This window comes from Budorcas taxicolor, chromosome 17, assembly GCF_023091745.1.
Source record: "Budorcas taxicolor isolate Tak-1 chromosome 17, Takin1.1, whole genome shotgun sequence".
Lineage (NCBI taxonomy): Eukaryota > Metazoa > Chordata > Mammalia > Artiodactyla > Bovidae > Budorcas > Budorcas taxicolor.
The window spans coordinates 44,457,115-44,467,430 of record NC_068926.1 but is presented as its reverse complement, the minus strand read 5'-3'; the positions used below and the strand labels follow the sequence as shown (position 1 = coordinate 44,467,430).

At 50.6% G+C, this 10,316-nt stretch overlaps 1 pseudogene; it reads left to right on the top strand.

The window, feature by feature from the left end:
* Positions 1-4,119: 4,119 nt before the first annotated feature.
* LOC128062091 (zinc finger protein 384-like) lies at positions 4,120-10,081 on the top strand (annotated as a pseudogene).
* Positions 10,082-10,316: the final 235 nt, after the last annotated feature.

Genomic DNA, 10,316 nt, shown 5'->3' with positions numbered 1-10,316 from the left:
GCTGCCCCTTGGGAGCCTGGCCAGTGCTCGAGGGGAGCAGCTGTGGACATCCAGCAACTCGAGTAACAGAGCTTTATCCCTACTGAAGAAGGAGGTCCCCAGAGTTTCCTGGGGGTTCTGCTGAGCTCCCCATGCCCTGTTTGAATAGTTTGGTTGTCAACTTTCTGTATTGGAAGAAGCATCTGAGAAACATTCCTGAAGTCAGAAGTCAAAGGTGGGTCTGTTCTATGCAGGCAGAAGCAGAGTGCAGTCAGGTTCCAGGGTGGGTTCCGGGCAGTGAAGGCCTTTCTCAGAGAGGGGATGTTGCCCTTTGGGCCTCCCACCTGTCCTGTGACAAGGCCAGAGTTCTCCTCCCAGTAGATGTGGTGAGTGAGGTGTAGGCAACCTCTGGCATTTCTGAGTCTGGGGTTTGCACAGAGGCACGTGCACTGGGAGAGAGCCTGCCAGGCTGGGGGGGTAGTGCCTTGCCCAGGGTTGTGATTCAGTGTGTTTGCCCAGCAAATGTTCTGTTCAATTAAAAGTTTAATGTTCTGACTCCCTGCCCTTCATTCACTTAGCTGTCCTGGACACCTGCCTCTCTCAGGCCGGGCCCACATTTCACAGTGTGAGGGCACTAATCCATGCATCAGGACCCTGGGGATGGACATTCAGATCCTTGCCAATGGCTCTGTTTTATCAGCAGTGTCACATGGGCATCTCTGCCCTCTGCCTCTCACCTGGTGTTATGTCCCGGGAATGAGAAATTGCCCTTGAGATGGAAGCAGTGGGCAGGGAAGCACAGGCCCCAGGGCTGGGCTGGCTGCAGCTCCTGGTCCTCCTGTGACATGCTTGAATGGGAACTTTGACAACTAGGACTGTCACCTCCAGGAACAGGCCCTTGACCCACCCTTGCCTTCCCATCATGTTGGTTGACAGAGGTAATATCATGGGTAATAGAGTCAGGTTTGTGCCCTTGGGGCTCACAGGATAGTGAGGTGGCAGAGGAATAAAGGGGCACTTCCAGGTAGTTGCTGGAAGGTGGGGTGAAGTGGGGGAGCTGCTGAGAACCAAAGACACTTGAAGAGAACCTGTGAGCTTCCCTGGAGGGGACGTCTCAGCTGAGACTGCCTGTGTTCAGCCCCCCACAGCCCTAGGGCCCCCACGCTCACTGTTCCCCCCCGTAGCCCCATCCCATCCCATCGTCATTCCCAGAACCGCAGGGCTGAGTGTCAGGAGTGACAGATGTGCAGCTCATACGGCCACTCACCTTCTAGGTCCCTAAAACTAGGGCCTTTCAGTTTTAAAACATTTATTTGGAAACAGTCGAAACCTTAAGAAAATGTTGAAAATGGAAAACAGGTATCTCATTTTCTTTGAACCGTTTGAGAATAAGTTACTGACCAGATGCCCATCATCCCCCTAACGCTTCTGTGTGTTCCCTTCAGATAAGGCATTCTGCATGTCCGCAGCTCCTCCATCAAAATCTGGAAGTCAATCCTAATTGCTAGACCCAGAGGAAGTCCAGTTAGTTGTCCCAATATTGCCCTGAATGAAAGAATCCGCATCCACTCCACAACACGTGCTGCATTTACTCAGCAAATTTCTCAATGCCCTCCCGCCTGCGAAGGTCCCTGGTTTCTCCTGGACTTCCAGGACCTTGACTTGGGGCTTACAAACCAGTTTCTGTGTAGAATGTCCCCCAAAGTGGCCATGTAATTTGGGGTATGCATTTGGAAGGGATATCCTAGAAGTAATGCTTGGTCCTTACTGCATCCTCTGGGCCTCACGTGAATCTCGCTCATCCCGTCACTGCTGGTATTCATCTCCATCACTTGGTTAGGGTGTTCCCAGCCAGGCTTCTCCACTATAGTTACTCCTTTTCTTTTTGTGTAAGTATTTTAGGGGGCGGTGCTTTGAAGCTATACAAATACCTGTTTCTCATCAAAGTTTGTATTAACTAATTCACTAGTCTCCCTAATCTGCTTACCTAACTCTCAGAATTCATGAGCACTTTACTCTCATTCCCCAGTTCTAGTATCTCAAACATCACCAACTTGCCCCCACAGGCCCATACAGTGTTCACTCCATCACCAAGAGTCACTCTTCAACTTTATGGTTTACCCTTCACCCCATGGTGGTTGGTGTAAATAACTGAGTTCCACGCGCATCATTAACCCGCTCTTATGAAGCACACTCTTTAGACTCACCTTCATTCATCCAAATTCTGCACAAAAGGGCAGCAGAGTTAGTGAACATACTTCAGGGTTAGGGGGTCAGGGCTCATAACACCCTGGGCTGCTAAGGGATGTGCCACCCCTCAACTTTCCCAGGAAACACGCAGAGCTCTGGGCCTGTCCAGGTCTCTCCTATGGTCAGCAGAGCCTGGGTGCCCGGCAAGGAGTTACCTGTGTGGCAGCTGGTCACATTAGAGGCAGGACCATGATGAACACGTTGCATGAGGACCTCCATGGCGTTTTCCTCCTTCCCACCTTTGCAGACACTGGGCTCTATCCTGAAAGTCCTAGAGCCCTGACTTGGCAGCTGTATCGTGTCTGTTTTGGAGAAAATGGACTAAAGTGTCTGGAGCTGACCCTTGACAGACAAGACCTCCTGCAGAGAGCCACCTATGTGGGGTCAGATCTGTGGGTGAAGGCAGGAGGCTCCTCCCCCTAGCCTCCTCCACTCAGCCCCTGGGGGGTTGGGCTCTGCCCTCAGAGTCCTGCCAATCAGGCTGCCTGCTCAACCACTTCCCTCCCTGCTTCCTGGCTTGACCCCAGGCCCCTCTGAGAAGAGGAATGTTGGCCCCACAGTCTGTCCTGCCAGCCTGTCTATAAAAGGCCATGGACACCAGTGAGACGCCATGCCCAGGCGGAGTGTCTTCTCTCTCTGTCTCCCCTACTGAGATCAAGACACAGCGGCTGTTCCAAACTGCTGATGGCAGGTGGAGAGGACTGGAGGGAGGTGAAGAGTGGAGCTGGCTACTCCTGGACATTCAGAGCTCCAGGAGTGTGGGGACTGGGTGCAGGGTACAGTGTCAAGCTCCAGGGTGCCACCCCTCTTCCTCCTTGTCCTCATCCCCCCATGGCCCCTGGAAGCAGAGAGCTGTGTCCAGAAGTCCCAGCGAGTCAGGGCCAGAGGGCCCACTCAGCAGTGGGTCAGCCTCTCCCACCACCCACCTTGGTCGGGAGAGAGAGGAACAGAGCAGAGGGTGCTGGTGTCCATCCCTTAGGGCTGCTGTAGCAAAGTACCGCAAGGAATTAGTTCCCTGGTGGTGCAGTGGGTAGGACTCTGAGCTCTCACTGCCTAGGATGCAAGTTCAGTCCCTGGGTGGGGAACTAAGATCCCACAAGCCATGTGATGCAGCCCAAACAAACAAAACCGCCCCGGGTTCCACAATTTGGGTGACTTAGAACAACAGGAATTTTTGGTCTCATGGTCCTGGAGGCTGGATGTCAATCTAGGTGTTGGCAAGGCCTGAGAGCACCAGGGGAGGATCTGATTCAGGGCTCTCAGCTTCTTAGAGTTCTTGTCTTAGGACAGCATAGCTCCAGCCCTCAAAAGGCATTTTCCCTGTGTATATGTATGTCCAAATTCCCCCTTTTTATACCAGTACCCCTAGGGTTAGGGCCAACTTGAATGACTTCATCTTGACTCATTTTCATATAATGTCATAGTCATAGGTACTGGGGGTTAGGATTTCAACACATGAATTTCTGGGGTTCATCATTCAACCTATAGCAGTGTTCTTGTCTCTGCCAGCGACGACCTTCTCCCTGCTGGCCTCAGATGCCATGGCCCTTCCTGGAGCAACCCCATCAGGCTTACTGGGGGCTCCATGCAGAAGACCCCACCCCTCCTGGCTGCAGGACTTGGGTTTGGAGCTGGAATCCTCTGCCCAGTGAGGGCTGGGAGGAGACTGTTCTGGAGTTTGAGGTGCTGAAGTATTAAAGGTGCTGAGCCAGAGAGCACCTCCCCGGGGGCTTCAGGGTCCCCTATGACCTGGACAGAAAGCACTTGCAGCTCTAGCCCCTCAAGGGGAAAGGAGGGGAAAGCCCCTCCTTCTATCTGAGACAGGCAGCCCCTCCCCTGTAAGCCTGTGGGGCTCTGGGGTGTAGTGGGAGTGTCAGCAGAGCTGCATCCATGTTGGTGTGGCCAGAGGGCCCAGACTGCGTCCTTCATATCCAGAGAGTGGAGCGTGTGGACGGAAGTGAGGTGCAGACACCATCAACTCTAACCCAGTATAAAAACACTAGCATGGAGCCACCACCCCTTGGAGCCACCCCTGAGGAGTCCCAGGTCAGTGTGTGTATAGGCGGGGCTTCAACTGAATCTGGGCCCCTGCAAGGTTAGACCACTGGGAAGCCTGTCCTGTGTGGCCAGCGACGGTGTTCATTGGACTCAGATGCTTGGACCTTGAAAAGTGAAAGCGAAGTCTCTCAGTCACATCCAACTCTTTGCAACTCTATGGACTGTAGCCTAGAAGGCTCCTCCACCCATGGAGTTTTCCAGGCACGAGTACTGGAGTGGGTTGCCATTTCCTTCTCCAGAGGATCTTCCCCACCCAGGGATTGAACCCAGGTCTCTGGCATTGCAAGCAGATGCTTTTACCATCTGAGCCACGAGGGAAGCTTGCTTGGACCTTGGTGGTGCCCAAGTGAGAAGTCACCCAAAGCTTCGCGGTTGTGGTTGTGGTGAGCCACGCCCCTGACACGTGGGCCCCAAGGCACCTGCGTGTCATCACCTGAGCAGGATGCTACCCTCCGACAGCAGTGCTGTCCCAACCCAAGCTCAGGGACATGGGTGGGAGGGCAGATTGCAGGTGTGGCTCCTGTGGGACACGTGGTATCGGATGTGGGCATGGGACCTTCGTCCTTGTGTTTTGCCCCAGGCTTCTCTTTACCTTCTCATTAGAATTTCAGCAGGACCACAGGCAACCCTTGAGTCAGGGGATAGGGCAACCACCCTCTGTGGCCGTAAGGGAGTAAAGTCTTATGGTCCTGCTCCTGGTTTCGCCTTGGCAGATCCAACCAACTTGCATTGTGTATCAGTATCAGTTCACTTGCTCAGTCGTGTCTGACTCTATGCTACCCCACGAACCCCAGCACACCAGGCTTCCCTGTCCATCACCAACTCCCGGAGTCCACCCAAACCTATGTCCATTGAGTCGGTGATGTCATCCAACCATCTCATCTTCTGTCATCCCCTTCTCCTCCTGCCCTCAATCTTTCCCAGCATTGTGTAGTTCTGCACTATTTCCTATTGGAAAAAATCCACATGGGAGTAGATCTGAGCAGTTCAAACCTATGTTTTCAAGGGTCAACAGTATTTTACAAAAGCATCCCTGGTTAAGGTGTTCTTCCTCAGGGTGCAGAGTGGCGCTTCTTACAGAAGCCGTTACAGAGGTCCTCCTACAGAGCTGTACATGCACACAGGGACAGGCCAGTCCCACAGCCACCTGAGGGCCAGTGCCCCTGTGCTCTTGCTTGAAAGAGTATTCTCATGTTGATGCTGTTGGAAAAAGTTGACACATTGAAAAGTGTGTGTTAAAAACTCACAATATTATTTAAGTTTAAATGTGGTTTTTACACCAAAATGAGAATATGTTAAATTTTTTTTCTGGTTTTAATGGAAGTAAACTCATTAACAACTTTTCGTTTTTGTTGTGAAAGTCACAGTTTAATAAGCAGTATATTTGTAATACTACATAAAGTGAGTCTGTTTTGTAAACATGGACATCCTACACTAAATGAAATATGTAAGCATATCAAGCTTTGTTATTACAACCAGAATTTGTTAAAGGTCCTTTAACACTCAGCTATTAACTGTGAACCCAAGTGGTCCGGGGTCTTTTCCAGTGGAAGATTTCTAAGCACCATCCCAAGCTTTTCTGTACTAATTGATCTATTTGTTTGTGTGTGCTCAGTAGCTTCACTCCTGCGGTCTGTTTACACTGTCCTTATTTTTAGGTCTGCTTTGTTAATGTGTGTTTTTACCAGGAAAGCATCGTTTTTATGAGTAAATCATCATTATCGTCTAGGTTTCCAACTTGAAGCAGTGGATTTCTCTTATTTGACTTTAATTTTTCTTCTCTTTCTGGTTTTCTACAGAATTGTTGCAATTGATGAGCACATACTGATACATTATTTTGAACTGCAATCCATATTTTATTCAAGTTCCCTTCCTTCTACCTTTTTATGTTCCAGGATCCCATCCAGGGCACCATATGACATTCGGTCGTCGTGTCTGTTCAGGCTTTTCTGGGCTTGTACAGTTTTTGAGACTCCCTTTGTTTTGATGCCCATGAGCTTGTGGAGGAGGACTGGGCAGGTCCTTTGAGGCTGTCCCATACTGGGATTTACTTGGAGTTTCTCTCACGATTAGACGGGTCATGGGTTTTGTGGAAACAGATCACAGAGGTCAAGGGCTTCCTCACCACTTTGTGTCAAGGGAGCAGAGCAGGCTCTCAAGACACTTATCACTGTTGATGTTAACTTCAGGCACCTGGGTGAGGTCAGGTTTCCCACTGTGTGTTGAAGCCTTTCCTGGCTGCTCCCGTCAATCCTGACCGCTCGCTTTTCTGAGTTTCTGTAGCTCTGATATTCAAATCACAGTGTAGTCATCTGCCTCCTTCCTGTAGTATCTGTTTTCTGGGAATCACGTGTCTGAGAGTCTCCAGAAAGTTGATAGTTTTGGGGAGAAGTCAATATTCTGCTGTTCCTCCTGCCCCTGGCTCAGTCCTGGACTCATGGTAGGAAGGCGATGTGATTAAATCAAGCTTCGGAATCGAGTCCCCACAAACTGAGTTCCTCTGCTGAGTTTATGACCCCCCTTCCTGTCCTTTCTTCTTCCTTTTCTTGTCCCATCTGTGCTCCCCTTAGGACTGAGAAGGATCAAAGAAAATGGGAGGGGAGGTTGAAACCAAACAGGACTCTGCAGGGCCCTCCCAGGTACAAAAGACCCTCTCTGTCCCCCATTTCTTGTTTGTAGAGAAATGTTTATTCTCCTTGGCCTTTCCTGAGTACCAAAGAGCAGACACGTGTAGTTCCTAGTTAGGAAAGAGAGAATGCAGGCAGGAAGGAAAAGCAGACCCAGATGGTCTTAGAGGAAACAGCCCTCATAATTGCCATTTTTAATGTTTGTGTGTTTCACCGGTTTTCGTGTCCTCAGAGGCAAAACAGCTAGCAGAGAGGAGATGAAGAAGTTGGAGTTAATTGTCATCTTGTGATGTTTCTTAATCATAGTTTTGAAGGTCAGAATGTCTCTGGGTTTGCAACCCTCTGGCCAAGTGGTCCATGGCTCGGGTGTAGGTGAGCTCACCTTGCTCTGGAGAAACAACCTGACTTTGTGTGTTAATGATGAAACCTGCAACAGCACTGCTAGTCATCTGACCCTGGGGTGAGAGTCAGTGGGCACAGGGTTGAGGTCAGAGGGCACAAGAAAGTGGGTGAAGTTTTGGATAGAGAGGTTAGTCATGAACTTGGCCTGGGAGCTCAGTTTTAGGGGACATGGTTTCATGGAAGGTTGCTTCTGAGAACAGAGATGAAAGGGGGACTGCAGCACAGGCGAGGGAGACACAGGGATTCTGGTGGTGGGAGAAGAACTTGTAGATCAGAGAGCTAAGGAAGAGTTTGGAAGTCTGGCTGATGTGGAGGAAGGAATTTCCCTCCACGTCTTCTGGCTGGTCTTAGATTTAAGTTGATATGAAAACAGATTAACAGGAGAAGGTCACATAAAGGTTTAATAACAGATATACTTGGGAGAGACCCAAGAAAACTGTGTAACTCTCCAAAATGCTCTAAAACCTCACCTTTTCTTTTTTTTTTCAGAGATAATTATATAAACATTTATATACACATTTATATAAACATTTATAAACACAGAAATGGTTACAACAAAGGTGGCCATATGAATGGGTATATATACTTATATGAATTTTTATATATAAATCTGTCTGGCGACTGACTGTGGGGCTTAGGAAGGTAAGTCCAGTCATCGCATTTCCCCTAAACTCCCCCTTTTCTTCAGCTCCTCTTGTGCGGTTTCACAAAGAACCCACAGCTCCTTGGATTGGGAATGGGGAGATAGAGTACAGGGCCTCAGCTGGCAGAGAAGGGGAGAAGCTCCAAGGAAAACCATAACCCACACTTCCTAAGCCCCCTCGACTGCTTTGGGGATCTCCTGCAATCATGTCTAACCCCTTGCCCCTTTACAGATAAAGGGCATCTGACTCCCCATCTCTTTCCAGCATTAGGTAGGAAGTGAAGTGAGACCATGAGGGGAGGACAATGGCTCCCAGGATGGGGGTCCTGGAGGAACCTCTATTCTTTTGCCAGCAAGAATAGAACAGGAGGCTGTTTGCATTTAGGGCTCCCTCTTATCTGACATCTGGGAGACCAGCCTCTAGCCCTTTCTCAGCCCAAGTTTGGAGCTTTATAAGGGTAAGGAGAGAGTTAGTGCCCATGCTGGAAATGTCTCTGTGAGGTCATTAGTGAACCCCTTCCCTGAGCACCAGCCCCCAATTTTAAAACCTTTGCCTAGGTGGGGAGGCTCCTGGATTACAACACCAGCTCAGAACTCTGCCCATCAGGAGGGCTGACGTTCCTTCCAAAGAGGAGTTGGGAAGAAGGATGGTATCCTGTGAACCAAGCCTGTGCCTGCGGCCCAGGGAGATGGAGCCACGGTCTGTCAAGAAGAGGATTTTTCCCACCAAGAGGAGTTGGGGAAAGAAGGGACCAGGACTTCCTTCCCTTCTTCCCAGTGGACAGCAGCACAGGTCTCTATAAGCTCGCCAGGTGCGCCACCTGGGTGGGGCTGCAGGTGACAGTGAGGCAGATGTCCTTATGATGCTCCACTATCTTATAGGGGTTTAGGTCAAAGGAACACTGGAGTGGAGGGTTGGGGTTGCTGTCCTCACATCCCCACCTTGCAAGACTGCCCCAGGGGACTGTTAGTTTCGTGACTGTAGCTACTGCTGCTGTGGCAGCTGTGAAGCCTGGGGGGCCTGGCATGGTCCTCAGGACAGACTGAGAACATGATCTTCATTAACAAGATGCAGGATCAGCTGTTGCCAGAGAAGGCTTGTGGGCTGGCTCTGCCCCCTAACCCCACCTTGCTGACAGTGCCTGCCTTGGTGTCCCTGCTCTTGGGCATCAGCATGGACACAGAATCAAAGTCAGACCAGCTGATGCCACAGAATCCAAGACAGACCAGCCAAGTGTCCATTACACAGAACATTATGGTGGTCACTGTGCCATCAACAGATCTGATGACCGCTGGAGTCTCCTGTTCTCAGAGGTGGAGAAGAGAAGTGAGTCAATCAAGTGTCCTGATTTGGTTATCATGTCCCTTTCAGGCTCCCTTGTGACCACAGCCTCGTTGGCTCAGACCTTCCCCATTTAAGCTCTCATGACTGTCTTATCTCTTCCCCCAGCTCACAAGCCCTGCAGGTAGTCCCTGACCTCTCTGAGGAGGTAGCATTGACCCCCGCAAAGGAAGGAGGTGGTGGTGGAGCTGGCACCATGGCTGCCTCTGGGGCTCAAAGAAGAACCAGGTGCTGGAATCAGGGCTGCCTAAGATGAATGACCCATATGTTCTTTCCTCTAAGGATGAGGATGGTTATCAGAAAGACAGCAAGACCTTCAGGTGATGGATGTGCTCCCTGATTTTCTACTTAGGTCAGAGATGCAGACCCACTCCAAGTCACACACTGGGGCCAAGCCCCACAAGTGCCCACCCTGTTTCAAGACCTTTGCCAATAGCTCCCACCCAGCCCAGCACATCTGTATCCACTGAGGGGCCAAGCCACCTCAGTTGTAATTTCAGTGGGAAATCCTTCTGCCAGCTCTCTCACCTCCAGGAGCACACCCAAATCCACACCACGGACAAGCTGTACAAATGTGCATACCCAGGCTGTGAGAAAGCCTCACACAACTCCAACCTGTAGGCCCGCAGGCTGCAGCACAACAAAGATAAACCCCTCAGGTGCCACAACTGTCACCAGGCGTACACAGTCGCAACCTCACTGGAGGGGCACCTGTCCACACACACAGGGAAGTAACCCAAGGTGCACTCTCTGCACCCTATGTGTTGGAAACGTGCGTGATGAAACATGCACAAACACAACTCTCCTGATCGCCAGCAGCAGGTGCAGCAGTGGCAGTGACCGTGGTGGCTCAGACCTTCCCGTTAAACATCACCTTCAGCTAAAGACAAAAGACGAGGTGTAGGGGATAGTGGTTTGGGACCTCAAAGGGGAGGAAGGCAATTCACATGCAGATGGAAAAGCAAATGTTCGGTAAACAAATTGTTGGGCTGCACCTGCAGGCCTGCATGTCCTG